Raw genomic sequence first — 16,318 nt, 5'->3', positions numbered from 1 at the left:
GAACCAAGTTATATTTAACAGGAAATGCAAGGCAGGAAGTCCATGACAGGAAGTGGCAGACTGCCATTTTCTAATCATTCTCCGTCATCCTCACCTTCAAACAGGATCCTCTGCCATCCTGCTGCTCTTTCACCCTAACTGCCCCCAACATGGCTGAGGGAGTTCAGGAGAGGACACTCCCCTTCCATGAAGGCAAATTGGACATCAGCTTCACGGGGGCCCAGAACACCAGCTTAGTAGTGCAGCCCATGCCCAACTCTGAGAGAAGATTGCACAGTGCTGCAGTGCAGTGGGCATCTACCAGCGGCAGGCAGGACATGCCACAAGTGCTAGGAGGACCTGAAATGTTGGTCTCAACTAAGGGCTCAAAACTACTGAGACAGTCCTCCCAGACCCATATGCACTGGCCCGCCTCACAGCACTGTACAGGAGGGTCCTGTGGACAGCCTGGCTGACCCTCCATGCCCAGATGGAGGAGTTGGAGCATCAGAGATCTAGAAGGGCATGGGCTGCATACTGTGTCTGGTAGCATGGTGTGAGTGATGACTGAGCTGTACCAACATGTATCACATGTTACCATGTACACAATCAGGGAAATTACTGCAGCAGTCATAAGGCCAATGCCCCATGGGATCACATTGGAAGCTCTGATCAAAGTGCATCCAGGGATTTGTAGCATCCTGAACACTACAGGAGAAATAGTCATCACTCTTGCATTTATGCGAAGAAATGCAATGCCAACACCATGACCGGTGAAGCAAGGGCCTTATCACTGCTGGGTGCAAAAGGGATGGTACAGACACTGTCCAGTTTATGGTCACGAGGTTAAATGTCTTGTGTCAGATGCTGTAACATGCATGCTTTGTTGTATGTTTAATCAGTGCTAAGTATTATTTCATGTATCTTGGAGTAATGGCTGATTTTGGAATAATTGTTTCACATTAAAAGGTTCCAGTTTTTCCAAGGTTAAACAACTACACATCTTTACAAAGAGTGGCTTGTATATTTTATAAAGCATCTAGCTAGCTGAGCCAACTTTTCACATATGCCAACTGGTGTGCATCACCAACAGGCAGTCTTGAGTTGTCTAATGTGTCACATGCCATGTAGATTGGCTGATAGTTTCAGGGATCTTCCAATATATATACTCACAGCTTAGCAAAGCTCAGAATGAAGGGCTGGTTTTTACATGTACACCCATTCAGGCATTTATGTGGAATCAGACCAGACCATGCTACACAGCAGATCACATGTAAAAGTTTGATACTATCAAGCCTGCTTTTGACAGGGTGATCATGGACACATGGGGCAGACATCTCCATCCAGACTGAGTCCCATCTCCAATTGTAGACTGACTTATGTAGATGACTAGGTAGCAAGGACAGGAAACCCTTGGTCCAAATTACATAGGCAAATTTAAACTTCTGTCCAATCATTCACACATACACCTTTTATGGCCCTTGAGAATCTGCCCTAGATATTGAAATCTTGCTTAAGGTTAGGCTTTGGCACTACTTAAGGGTATACCACCCACAACTCCGACATACATCAATGTGTGAGTTGTATCTGGACATCTCAGTGATAGTACACATACATTTTTGATCAAAGTCATCTGAAATTGGTCAGTGAGATCAAAGAAGAACAAAGTCAGCATTTCCTTCGTGTACTCATGTACCTTGCCTTGATTTGGACACCAACTACATAATGTTCTCACTTCTGTGTCAGTGGCCCCGGCTAGCCAGGAAGACCAGGGAGAGGACCGGGGGCAAAGAATAGCTTCCTGGGGATGTCGGCAGGCACAACCTCTCTAACCTAAGGAAGAATAGGAGGAGGAAGAGGAGGAGGGACAAGGAACATCCACAGGCAGGGTGAGTGCACCCACCCGGACGGCCTCAGCAGACAATGACGGGGTGGAGACTGTGGAAACTGTAGGGGGGCCTTGACCTTGATGTCACCTCTCACACAGAAAGTGGAGATCAGGATCTGCCAAAAGTGTACCCAAAGGGGAAAATTTCAAAATCTGGGCTTGACTCTGACCTCTCCCTACCACATGGTGCCCCAAGTCCATCGGGACACCCAGCTGCAACCCCTGCCATCAGTCCTCCTCCAACTGCCTGCCTCAGTCCAACAAGAAGCCCACATGTCCCCGACACCCCACATCCCTCATTTTCTCACCCAAACGCTTCTGTGAGAAAGTAGCCTCTCAGTATGGTTACCCCTATTTTTAGCCTGTTTGTCAGTGTGTTTGACTGTGTCTACTGGGATCCTTCTAATCAGTACCCCATAGTTATGCTCTCCCTCTAAAGTTGGTTGTTGGATACTGTTAACACAGTATTCCACTCATAATTGGCATACTGGTACCCCCTTATAAGTCCCTAGTATATGGTACCTAGGTACCCAGGGCGTTGGGGTTCCAGGTCATCCCTATGGGCTGCAGCATTTCTTTTGCCACCCATAAGGGGGTCCATGCATAGGCTTCTACAAGACTACCATTGCAGCCTGTGTGAAATGGCGCATGGACCCTTTCACTGCCATTTACACTGCACCAGGTCACTTATAAGTCACCCATATGACAGGCCTTCCAACCTTGAAGGCTAGGTGCTAACTACCTGTGTGTGAGGGCACTCCTGTACTAGCAGAGGTACCCCCACATCATCCAGGACCATTTTCCCAGACTTCGTGAGTGCGGGGACACAATTTTACATGTGCACTGGACATAGGTCGCTACCTATGTACAGCTTCACAATGGTAACTCTGAATATGTCCATGTTTGGTATCAAACATGTTGGAATCATACCCCAAGGCTTTTGCAAGCATTGGTTGTATCATCCCATGCACTCTGAGGGCTCCTTAGAGGACCCCCAGTACTGCATACCAGCCTTCTGAGGTTTTACAGGCAGCTGCAGCTGCTGCCACCTCACAGACAGGTTTCTGCCCTCCTGTTGCTCATCAGCTCGAGCTAAGGAAGGCAGCATTAAGCATTTCTTTTGGGAGAGGGGTGTTACACCCTCTTCCTTTGGAAATAGATGTTACAGGCATGGAGGAGGTAGCCTCGTAGAGCCTCTGGAAATGCTTTGAAGGGCTCAGATGGTGCCCTCTTTGCATAATCCAGCATACACCAGTTCACAGACCCCCAGTCCCTGCTCTGGGGTGAAAATGAACCAACGAAAGGGGAGTGACCACTCCCCTGCCCATCACCACCCCAGGGGTGGTGCCAGAGCTCCTCCAGAGTGTCCCTTGGTTTTGCCATCTTGGATTGCAAGGTGGTGGGGCACTCTGGGAGCATCTGAGTGGCCAGTGCCAGCAGGTGTCATCAGAGCCCTCGCCTGATAGGTGCTTACCTGTGTAGCTGACCAATCCCCCTTTCAGGGCTATTTAGGGTCTCTACTTTGGGTGTTTCCTTAGATTCACATTGCAAGACTCCAGCAGGAAACCTCTGCATCCTTTACTTCACCTTCTACCGACAAAACTGCATCTGGACCCTCCAGGAACTCTACAAACTGCAACAAAGATGCAAAGACGACTTCTGCAACATTGTATCTGCAGCTCCTGCCAGCAACTGCAACTGTTTCCAGATCCTGCCTACTCTGAGGACTGACTGTCTTCAGCCTGCACCAGAAGAGCGAAGGAGTCTCCCTTAAAGTGAAGGAGTCACCTCCCTGCTTCAGCTAGCACCCCTCTGCAGCGACGACTGGTGGCTTGGGCCCCCTCTCCTGAAGTAGTGCGTGGATCCAGCATCACAGGTGGATGAATGAAGTGGTCCTGTTGGTCCTGATTCCTACTGTCAAACTTTGGTGGAGGTAAGAGTTTGTTTTCCCACGCAAGACAGTACACCTGTGCACAGCATGTTTTGCAGTTGCCAAGGCTTGTTGGCATCCTTCCACAAAGGTCTTTGTGCACCGTGCACCGTGCAGCTCCAGCCCCTAGCACTCTATCCTGTGACGCACAGATTCCTGAGTGGTTCTCTGGCGGCGTGGAATTCCTTTGTGTAGTGCTGCGTGGGCCTCCTTTTGCACCTTCTTTTTTTCCCCCTGATGTGGGATTCCTGTGCACGCGGCCTGGTCTTCTGAGGGCTTTCTGAGTTGCTGAGAGCCCTCTCTGTCTCCCCCTCCTGGGTGCAGATCACCAGGTCCCTTCTGGTTCCGGGCAGCTCCATTTTCTGCTAACTATGTGCTTTGCGTGTGCCAAGGCTTGTTGGCAGAATCCAGCCACGCAAACCAGACTGCAATCATCCACCCGTTGTGGGACATCACCTGCACCAACCAGGAACCCGCATCCGTCTTCTTGGGTGCAGTACTGACTGTTCTTCTTCTCCAGCGGTTCTTCTTTTGCACCTTCATCCTGGTTAGCAGGGGCTTCTGTTCTCCCTGGACTCTTCAGTGCTTCTGGGACTTGGTCCACTTCTTCCACAGCTCTTCAGGTCCAGGAATCCATCGTTGGTGTCTTGTACTCTCTTCTGGTTCTTGCAAAATCTTCTATCATGTGTTCTTGTGTGTTCTAGGAAACTTACTGTGATTTACTCCTGCTTTCCTGGGCTCTGAATTGGGTTCTATCTTACCTTTTGTGTTTTCTTACACTCCCAGCACCCCTCTACACACTACACTTGCCTAGGTGGAAAAATGAGGTTCACATTCTACTAGTTTAGTATATGGTTTGTGTTCCCCTAGGCCCATTTCTAACTATTGTGATTTTCACTATTTGCACAGTTTTCTAACAGTTTTTACAGCTATTTCTGCATTCTAGTGTATATGCTGTGTTTATTACTTACCTCCTAAGGGAGTATAGTCTCTTATGTATTTTCGGCATTTGTGTCACCAAAATAAAGTACCTTTATTTTTGTAAGACTGAGTATTTTCTTTCATGTGTGTGTGTACTGTGTGACTACGGTGGTATTGCATAAGCTTTGCATGTCTCCCAGTTAGGCCTTGGTTGCTCATCTACACTACCCCTAGAGAGCCTGGCTTTTAGACACTGACTTCATTTCACTAATAAGGGATACCTGGACCTGGCATAAGGTGTAAGTGCCTTAGGAACCCACTATAAACCAGGCCAGCCTCCTACACCCTCCCTGTGTTATAACCCTGTGGTGGCATCCCAGGCAGCGATGGTGGCATCTGCGGGGGAGCAGGGCCTCTTCTCCCGGCTCCTATAGCAGATTCTTGAGGAACTGCGTAGGTCCCAATAGGAGAATGCTTGTGCCTCCCTGTACATCCTCCCAATCTGTTTGCCCCCACCCCTTGTGCCCCCCTGTGTCTCAGTCCTATGGGGTGTCAGGTCCTACAAAGACCATCCAGGAAAAGGCCACAACTGCAGCTGCTCTGATAGTCTTTGAGAAGGAGGATGACCAGAATGACATTTGAGTGGACATCACACTTTGACTGGACTTTTCCTCTGCCCCTTGTACATAGGTTGATTTCCCTGATGTGCCCTGATGTGTTATTGTTTTGTCCAACTCCCTCCATGCCCCTTACGCTGTGAAGAGCATTGATTTTGTTTCTCTCTTCCCAATGGATGGCTTTTTTTAAACTTAAAATAATATTTACATAAAATAGTAATACAAAAAAGTGTGTTTTGTAGTTCATTGTCAGTGCTGGAAGTAAAGAATGGAAGTATACATCTGGAGTTGCTTAGCTATGCCTTCCACATGACACAACTGCACACAGATGGTTCTAGTGATGAATATGTCTTACCTATGTTGTTGGCATATAAATGGCCTACAGCCACATTAAGCATTTGAACATCATCAACTAATGCCCAACGCAATTAACTTGCGGAATGTCTTCAATTTACATAGTGCTCTGCAAGCATATGTTCCAATGCTCATGGGGGATCTTGCTTACATCTTCTCAGTTGTGGTGATGAGGACTGTTGCGATGTGGAACGTTTCCCTAGGTTCTTAGTTGCAGGTGGGTGTGGTTCATATACAGTGTGGGGGTCTGCCTGGACAGGCGGTGTCTAAGCCTGTACAGTGTGGAGGTCTAACTGGTGAGGGGGTGTCTGAGCGTGTACAGTTTGGGTGTTTGCCTGGACAGGGGGTGTGTGAGCCTGTACGTTGTGGGGGTCTGCCTGGACAAAGGGTGTCTGAGCCTCTACAGTGTGTGGGGCTGTCTGGAGTGGGGGTGTCTGAGCCTGTACAATGTGGGGGTCAGTCTGGACAGTGGGGAGGACGTGAATGCAGTGGAGGGCGTGAGCAAGGGGAGTGTACCCACTCTGGATAGTTGGGGGCCCTGTGCAGGTTAATTAACCAGGGGTTGGGCTGGGATGGTGCGGGTAGATGTGTTGGCTCCCTTCCATGCATTGACTATGAAGGGTTTGGTATCATTTTGAGTAACCCCTTCATCATGTTCCTAGCCAATGTATAGTGTCTTGCACTCTTTCACCTCTCTATGGCCATGATGTCATTTAGCCTCCTCCCCATGTCTTTCTCGGATGCATCTATCCTTCCAACACCTGGGTCATTCTGTGTACCAACTGTGGGAGTCGGCACATGTCCTGAAATGTGGACATTCCAGACAGTGTAGCCCCTACATCACAAATGTCCTGCCTCACATCTGACTGTTGCTGGAAATAATCTTCCTCCCACTCTCCAACATGGATATCTCCCAGCTCTCCCTGCCTGGGATGGCCTCAGATGTGACCAGCAGGTCCACCAACAAGGTGAGGGAGTGGCAAGTGAGAGACTGTGAGGAGTAGGTTTGTGTCTAGGAGCTACCTTTTTCTACCAGGCTGGCATGCCCCTCAGATGTTGGAGAGAAGGCCTGGAAGGCACTGTCAGAGTTGGAGTGTGTAGATGAATCAACATGTCTGACCTGGATTTGAGAGCTGTGAAGAGGTAAACTTTGGGCTCGGGTGTGTGGGGAATGGGCAATCATTTGAGGTATAGGATGAGGCACCATGCCAACCACAGCAGCTGTGGATTTTGTTGTTGAGCTGCATGGGCCAACAAGAGTGATCAGGGGATCGGCTTCCACATTGCTTGAAATCAGCCCCTGATCTTCCTCCTTATCTATTTCTTCCTCATCCTCCTGTGCTGTTCTGGCAGCTGACAAGGCAGCTTGGAAGAGCAGTGAGCTCTCCCTTCCGATTGCCAATCGCCCATTACTGGTAGATGGTCTTTCCTCCGGAACCAAGTCTTTGTCCACACTACCTGCAAGACAAAGATTGCAAAATGCTAAGTGTTTGGCTTACAACATGGTGTGGTGCAACACAGGGGTTTAGACAAATTATTTTCATAGTAACAGATGTTACACATGTGACCTGGTTTGTGTACCCCTACATGGGATAGCTGACACTGTGGCATTGAGGTGTTCAATGCCGATGTGAAATGCAAAAGCAAACTCACTAGTTCCAACTACAGGTCTGTGTGGTATTTAGATCCCTCTAGATGTCAGCTGCTGGACCGGGCTCCCTGAGTGTGAAGCAGATGAACTGTTCTGTGATCCAGCAGCTTTTGAATTAAGTGACACCACGGTTAATGTTCTGCATCTAACATATGTGAGTAGGCACACCTGACACACACATCTTGTTAGGTACATTTTACACACCAACAGCAGGAGTACTGCTAAAATAGAAATATCTGCTCATCCCCTTCAACAAGGATTTGGTTCTTGTTCATGGGTATGGTATCAATATGGCACACTTACCTGATGGATGGATGGAAGTGGGTTTGACTTCTGCAGCCAGGGTGTCTCCTAAACCTCCGGATGGTGTCATCCGTATCACCAAAGTAGTCCTGGTAGAAGCTGTAATGTAACATACATATCCATTACTGAGTGCAAAGGATGAGGGTGATGTTTTGACATGTACATGTCAGGGATATGGACTGGTAATCAACAAGTTACAGGCTGCCCTCATATCAACCAGGTAGTGGCTGTTGTTTGTTTGTGCTTCTGTGTGTAGGCTGTGTGTATGCTTGTGGTGTGATCTCTGGTGCTTGTGCTTCACTTTGCAAGTCCTGTCTGTTGTCTTGGGTGCATGTTTGTCTGATTGTGTGCTTGGGAGGGGTGGGGGAGAGGGCTCTGCAACTAGGAACAGGTGTTTGGTGGGGGGATGGGAGAACTAGCGACACTGGCTGCCGTCAAAGAGGAGGCCAGAGCCTGAAATGATCTCTGTAGGGTAGCCAAGCCACCGTGAATGCCCTCCAGGTAGGCATTATATTGCTGCATCTGAGATGCCAGCCCCTAGATGGCATTCACTATGGTTAACTGCCCTACAGTGATGGATCTCAGGAGTTCAATAGCCTCCTCAATGAAGGAAGAAGGGCTGACTGGGGCAGGGGCTGAGGTGCCTGCGGTGAAGGAGACGCCCACCCTCCTGGGTGAATGACCGGGACAACTGGATGGGGGACTACTGGGAGGGCTGTGATTGTACAGGGGTGACAGTAGATGACGATGGTGGGGTGGTCTCAGAGGGGTCCACCACCACCAGGGAGATTTCATCGGAGGAGGAATCAGAGTCTGTTGTTGTAGCTCCTGTATCCCCCATGGTGCTCCCCTTGCCCTCCAACCCACTGGTTCACTCGGCGTCGGTGGACACTGTCTCCTGGGTCCCATGGGCTGCAGCTCCCTCACTCACTGGTGCCCCTGCTCCTTCACCAGATGACGCTAATGCACACAAGTACAGGAGAAGAAAAGGAGGCAGTGTGGGGGAGAAAGAAAGGGAGCACTGCATTATTAACAGCAATAACAGCACATATGGCATACACATCACAATGACTCTCTGGTACTTACACTAGGCAGTAACAACCACAATACCACACCATTGCCTCAGAACAACAGCTGAAATGAACACATCAGACACAGCCATCTGCACACATACTGGGACTCCCTAAACCATGTCTGCCTGTTGACATAGGCACAGCTACACTACTCTGACAAAGTGACTGCACAACGTGCAATTGGCAGGTCACATCAACTAGGCAGTGGACATTAGAGCATAACTCGAACACCGGTGAGTCAGGATGTAAGCCCTTACCAAATCTGGAATACCAGCAATTTACCAATACCAATTGTACATACCACTCACCATAGCTATGCAGTACTTGACAACATTACCTACAGGGACATATTGAGGCATACACTGACTATACCCTTGCATCCCAACACCATGGCAGGCATCAGGAATTAATTTAACACAGTGTGTACTCACCCCCTTGTGGCTGCTGTGCTGCCCTCAAGCTCCCATCCAACTCTGGGTTGGCCACCATTAGTATGCGGGCCATTAGGGGGGATCAGGGTAAAACTGGCACCCCTTCCTCGTTGGGAGGACGTCCCGAGCTGGGCCTCTGCGGTCATCCTGGCTCAGCATCGCAGGTCCTCACACCTCTTTCTGCAGTGTGTACTCCTCCGGCTATGGACCCCAGGGTCTACACGTCCTTGGCGATGGCACGCCATAAACCTTTCTTTTGATGGGCTCTGATCTGCATAGGAAACACAGGCAGAAGGACACCATAAAATACACACTACATTCTGTTACAGCAATGGACTACATACTGTATTGATTCCACATTCATCTTACACATAACTCGTACCTCTGCGTACACACTGCATGCAGCAAAAAAGCACTCCCTAAAGGACACAGTGCCTTCACACACATACATCTACATACAGCCATGAAGCATCCAAAATCCCCAAAAGACGCTCACCCGTTGATCTGGAGGCCCAAACAACTGTCCATACAAGGATAGGACCCCATCCACAAGCTTCTCCAGTTCTTCAGATGTGAAGGCTGGGGCCCTATCCCCTGTAGCATGGACCTTTGTGGGTTCCAGGCACAGGACACAGCAGCGAACATAGTGGAAGTGTTGATAGGGTGAGAGTCAGGAGTCAAGTGACATGGGCTTCTCAATATGGCAGTCATATCTGCACCGGTAAACACCATCACTGCCGGCGGTGATCATCATTGGCCCCTGTTCTCCATAGACTTCAATGTTAACCAATGAGGATTTGCACGGCAGTTCAGACACCCTCCGCCATGACTTCAAACACCAGCGGAGTGAGGTCATTTCCACCAGTCCCTACATGCAGGGCAGGCGGGTGCCATTTCCTGGTGTTGGTACTCATGGCAGTCCATTAAATGTGCTTCATAAGTACAGATGATACACACCAAGTCAATTCCAAGCTGTCTACATACTTTGGTTAGGTTATACACTCTGGTTCTTAAATGAAAACTCATACCAGTGCACTGCTTGCAGAAGAGTAGTTGAAAGAACACAAATATTGTGATGCTACAAATCTAGTCACATGACTTCAACTCCATCTGTGAGACACTATGGCAAATGACTAAAATGTACGGTTTCAGAAGTCCATTTGCATATGGAGTACACCAGTGCAGAAACCAATCATTGGTTGCCTGAATCATATGAGACAGCTCTGTACATTGTGATGTAGTGTGCCCATCCTTCCTGCTGTCACACACTTTTGAGGTTTGGTGTGATTAGATACCAACCACTGTGGAGGAGGAGGAGGCATGCACCTGTGTAAAGACCCCTAGTCGACACAGGAGGAACACCACTTTATACTCACCTATCGTCTGGACCGGGGCACAATCATTGAACTGTGAGCACAATTGGGGCCAGATATCATTCCTGCTATTCATAGTCCTACTGCAATACCCCCTACAGTAAAGGTGCTGTTAGTGCTCCACTTCCTGGCCAGTGGATCATTTGAGGTGACTGTGGGCTTGGCTGAAGGTATGTCACAGCCAATGTTTTCTCGTATGCTGAGTAGTGTCTTGACTGCCTTGCTGAAACACATGAGCAGCTATATCTCATTATCCCACAGTGATGATTTGCCCACTGTGAAGGCTGCTTTCTACACAATGGGACACAGTCCACATGTGACTGGGGCCATTGACGGGACCCATATTGCTTTGGTCCCTCCCAGGATAAATGAGCAGGTGTACAGAAATAGGAAGAATTACCATATGTTAAATGTGCAGATGGTGTACCTTGCTGATTAGTTATTTCCCACGTTACTGCCATGTTTCCAGGATCTGTTCATGATACTTTCGTATTGAGGAACAGCAGTGTCCCAAAGAGGATGGCACAACTACAGAGAGAGCGAGAGTCTGGCTCATAGGTGAGCTTGATGTTTCACACAACGTAAGCCACTGTATGCTACCTGGAGTTGTCCCCTGTGCTACTGTACACAAGTAATGTGTGTTTCTCACTATATATAGGTGACTCTGGCTACCCAAACCTATCCTGGTTGTTGACACCAGTGAGGAATCCGAGGACAGGGGCAGATCATCATTACAATGAGGCACATGGACAGACCATAAGAGTAATCAAAATAACTTTTGGGCTACTGAAAGCCAGTTTCATGTGCCTCCATATTTCTGGTGGATCCCTAACCTACTCCACTTGAAAGGTCTACCAGATAGTAGTGGCCTGCAGCATGCTTCACAATTTGGCCCTCAGACGGCATGTGCCATTCCTGCAGAAGGAGGGGGGGAGACAATGCACCTGTGGCAGCAGAGGACACTGAAGACAGTGATGAAGATGGTGAAGAGGAGGATGTGGACAACAGGACACATCTGATACACCATGTTAGAAATGGGGACTGTGGTTGGCAGTCAAGTTACCCCCAGTCCAAGCAAGGACCCTCACTCTAGTCAGGGTAAGTCACATACAATCCAAATTATCCTGTGCCCACCCTCTTGTAGCTTGGCACTGAGCAGTCAGGCTTAACTTAGAAGGCAATGTGTAAAGTATTAGTGCAAAAATCATACCATGACACCATATAGCAGCACAAAAATACACCACACAGTGTTTAGAAAAATATATAATATTTATCTGGATAAATGCAGGTAAAAAATGATTAAAGATGCAATAAGTAAATGTTGAGATATCACTGAAAAGTGATATAAAGTGTCTTAAGTCTTTTAAATGCAAACAAAGTCACTTTAAAGCACAAAGTACATGGTTTGTGTGAAAAATCTCCGCAAAGAACCACAGGGGAGGAAATGCGTGGAAACAAAGGGATGTGCCTCGATTTCTCGGGCTGCACACGGCGATGCGTCATTTAGTTTTCATGCAGGGAAGGCTGTGCTTCGATTTCCGGTGCTCGGTCATGGATCCTCTTCGGGTTGCGGGGTTTTCATATGCTCTGGGAACGATGTGTGGATTTCCTGCACTGGCAGGACGAAGTCATAGGAGCTGCGTCGATCTAGTAGATGTTGCGTCAAATTTTCTACCGCACGCCAGGCGTTGCGTCGATTTCTCTCTGGAAGTCGGGCTGTGTTGTTCCTGCTCGGCTGTGCGTCGATCCAGTGGGCCGTGAGTTGAATTTCCAGTCACTACACTAGTGCTGTGTCGATCTTCTCGTTGTGAATTCGGGCTGCGTCATTCCGGTTTGATGTGCAGTGAAATTTTCACCGCGGTGCAGGCTCTGCATTGTTTCTGGCAGGCTGTGCATCAAATTTCGCTGCACAAGGAGTCCTTCTTGTGGAGATTGTCAGGGAGTACGGATCCTCGGGGATGGTGCCTATTCCCAATATGTCCAGCTCTTGGCAGCTCCAAACTCTACTAGCCATTATAGCACAGAGTTAAAGAATGGACAAGTGGAGGATGGGGTTTTAGGTTGGGAACAGCGGGGAAGGAGACCTGTGGAAGTAAAAGTTAAAAACACAATAGCCAGATTATTCAAATTGACTTTCATAAACTTGGTTCATAATATCTATATACTGATAACATGAATGATCAAGAGCTTTCTTATATCATGACCTTATTGGATCTGAGTACCTGGAAAATAAATAAGGATTATGCAAGCTTTCATATGAGAGTTTTTTAGAATACAATCTTATGCTCTGAACCTTGAACTGACTCAAGTTATTTCTTTGAATAGAAACTACTTAATAACAGTAATCAATAAACACGTTAGTTTACAGGAATAAGCTGCGTTAGACTCATGAATGATACTGCAAGGACACACTATAACAGTTATCAATGAACACTTTGGTTTTTCTGGAATAAACTGTGATAAGCTCATGAATGGACACATTGGTTTTCAGGAATAAACTGTGATAAGCTCATGAATGATACTGCAAGGAAACACTCTGTCTAGACTTTCAAGATTCAAATGCTCAGGAATTATACACTTTGAATATCAAACTGTGCATCACGATTTCAATGTCTAGAAATGATCGTGCAATCTGCCGATCTGAAACACAAGGGTTAAATGCCAAGAATGACTTGTGCTCTGCCATTGATTCAACCATCAAGATTTAAATGCCAAAATATGATTGCGCCCTCTGACAATCTGAGTTGCAAGTTTTAATTGCCAAGAATGATTCGTGCACACTGATGCCGATTCGACCATCAAGGTTCAAATGCCAAATCATGATCGCACACACTGCCGATCTGAGCTGCAGGCTTTAAATGCCAAGAATGAATTGTAAGTGAGGCTGAGTATCCTGTGTTTGGGGTGTGTCTGAGTGAGTGCACAGGGAGCTGTCAACTAAACCCAGCCAGACGTGGATTGTAAGGCACAGAAAGATTTAAGTGCAGAGAAATGCTCACTTTCTAAAAGTGGACTTTCTAACATAGTGATTTTAAATCCAACCCAGTCAGTAGGATTTTGTATCTCCATTCCAGCCATACTAAATATGACCTTCTTACTCCTTTCAGATCAGCAGCTACCACTCAAACAATGTATGAGGGCAGCCCCAATGTTAGCCTATGAAGGGAGCAGGCCTCACAGCAGTGTAAAATCGAATTTAGGAGTTTTACACTACCAGGACATGTAAACTACACAGGTACATGTCCTGCCTTTTGCCTACACTGCACCCTGCCCTATGGGTTACCTAGGGCATACCTTATGGGTGTCTTATATGTAGAAAAAGGGGAATTTTAGACTTGATAAGTACTTTTGAGTGACAAGTGGAATTGGCAGTGAAACTGCACGCAGAAGCCTTGCAATGGCAGGCCTGAGACAAGGTTAAGGGGCTATTTAAGTGGGTGGCACAATCAGTGCTGCAGGTCCACAGGTAGCATTTAATCTACGGGCCCTGGGCACATATAGTGCACCCAACTAGGGACTTATAAGTAAATTAAATAGTCCAACTGGGTATTATCCAATGTTACCTTGTTTAAAGGGAGAGAGCATATGTACCTTAGCACTGGTTAGCAGTGGTAAAGTGAGCAGGGTCTTAAAACCAGCAAAAACAGTATCTAAACAGTGGAGGTAGGCAGGCAAAAGGTTAGGGGTGACCATCCTAAAACTGTCAGGTCTAACACACCAATACTTCCATTGACACTCATGTAAGACTGTACTCCTGTTCACACCACCATTACAATGTAGAACTGTGTGGCAGCTATGATGTACAATGCACACATTTGTGCATTTTGTAACCTGACACTGTTCCATCTGTGGTCAGTCGTGCCGGTGGTATGATGATAGTGATAAAGCGTATTCAGCCTATGCAATGTATCAGCTGTTTTGCATTTTCTAACACATGCCCACATCTATGTCCTCATTTCATGAAGTACTTAGCATTTGTTGCTGGGAATGTTATGTGAGTTACGATGTGCTACACAACCGCTCTGCAACTTCATTGTCCCTGACAGTTTGGCCCAGACTAGGTGGTCCAGAGGAGGGATCGACATTCTGACAAGGTGGCATAGCTAATACTATGGTATCTTGTCTAAGGGCCTGAAATGAGTTGTTTCTCCTCACTACTGCTGTTTGGAGTCAATTGCAGTGCGCATTTCTGAGTTGATGTGACCAGCTAAATGTAGGCTGTTATATTACAGAGGCTCATGTTGCTCTACTTCATAAACTTCTCATTTGAATGTCACTAATGGTTTCCCTTTTTACAGATTTTGGTGTGGTCACTACTGTTTACTCTTGTAATGCCTACAGACTGCTTTCACACAGTTTGGCGGATGGTGACTTGTGGAATGCTCTAACACTGGTTATATGTACCCGAAGCTGACTGTCCATTGGATGGATTCACACTTTACGTTACATTTACACAGGATAATAAAGATCAAAACATTGCATATTGTTGAAATGAAAACACAAATCGATCCGTTGTGTTTGAGTGTGTTTATTGAATTGACAAAAAGAAAGGGATAGTCAATAGCGTGTGGTGATGGTGGACGAAATCTTCAGTGTAGTGGCCCAGATAGTTTGTAGTACAGGTCCTGTATCCATGGGGCCATAGGAAAAGGAGCAATGGCAGTCCAAAGTAAGGAAGGTGTCACGGTGGCACACAAGGGAGACATGAAGGAGAGTCTCACTTCCTGGCGGTGATTTGGGTCTGGATTACCGTCTCTGGTGGCTGTCTGGGTCACAGGGAATGTTTGCGGGGCAGTTCTTCTGCTGCAGAGGGAGGGGTGCTGGTGGTCTGTGAGTCCTGTGGCACGTCCTCCTGCCCACTAGCTGCAGCAGATGTGGAGGGCTGGTCAGTTCACTGGCTTTTGGAAGTGGCCCGCTGGCATGTTGTGTACTCACGCATGATGATAGCCATATCACTCAGCACCCCTGAAATGGAGGCCATGGTGGCATTGAAGGCCTGCAACTGCTGCATTACCTCCTGGTGGTGTTTCCCCTGCAGCCTCTGGTTCTACTGTAAGATGGTAAGTACCTGGCCCATCCTGGCTTGGGATTTCTGGTATGCTCCACGACATGTGACAGTGCCTCCTGGGCAGTCGGTTCCCTGCGTTAGCCCACCCCTTGGCACAAAGATACCCTCCCACTGGCCCCCTGTGTCTGTGTCCCCTGAACTCTATGCCTACTCCCACTGACACCAGGACCTTCTTCGTCTTGCCTGCAAGGTGTTGACTCGGGTCCCTGTACAAGTGGACACACCCGTTGATTGACGTGTCTTGGGGACAGAGGTCTTTTGATGTTGGGTGGCTGCTGTGGTTTTGGAGTCTGATGTGGGGTGCTCTGGGGTAGACTGGGTGTTGCCTGTGGTATTTGACTGATCAGTGGTACCAGATGGGCCATAGAGATCATCCAGATCCAGACATCCAGAGTTACTGTCATGACTGGGGCCTTCTTCTAGTGGAGGACTGGGTTGATGTGACACATGTTGGCAGCTGGCACTGGCTGGGGTACTTGCAGACATGTATGATATTTGTTACATACATATTCAGCATTTCTGGGTTTCCCTGTGGGATGGGTGTGGTTTTTCCACCTTTGGTTTGTGTATGGTGATGCATTGTGGGATTGGTAGTGCTACATGCTGTCCATGCATTACTGATGTGAGTGAATGTTGACCTTGGAGGAGTGTGTTTGCAGTGGGTAGGGCATGCAGGGGTAAATTGTTGTGGGTGGTTATGGGAGTGGTTTTCTGTTTGGGATGAAGTGGG

Source organism: Pleurodeles waltl, chromosome 7 (genome assembly GCF_031143425.1).
Source record: "Pleurodeles waltl isolate 20211129_DDA chromosome 7, aPleWal1.hap1.20221129, whole genome shotgun sequence".
NCBI classification, from domain to species: Eukaryota; Metazoa; Chordata; class Amphibia; order Caudata; family Salamandridae; genus Pleurodeles; species Pleurodeles waltl.
The sequence above is the reverse complement of the archived record's forward strand: the minus strand, read 5'-3'. Positions refer to the sequence as shown.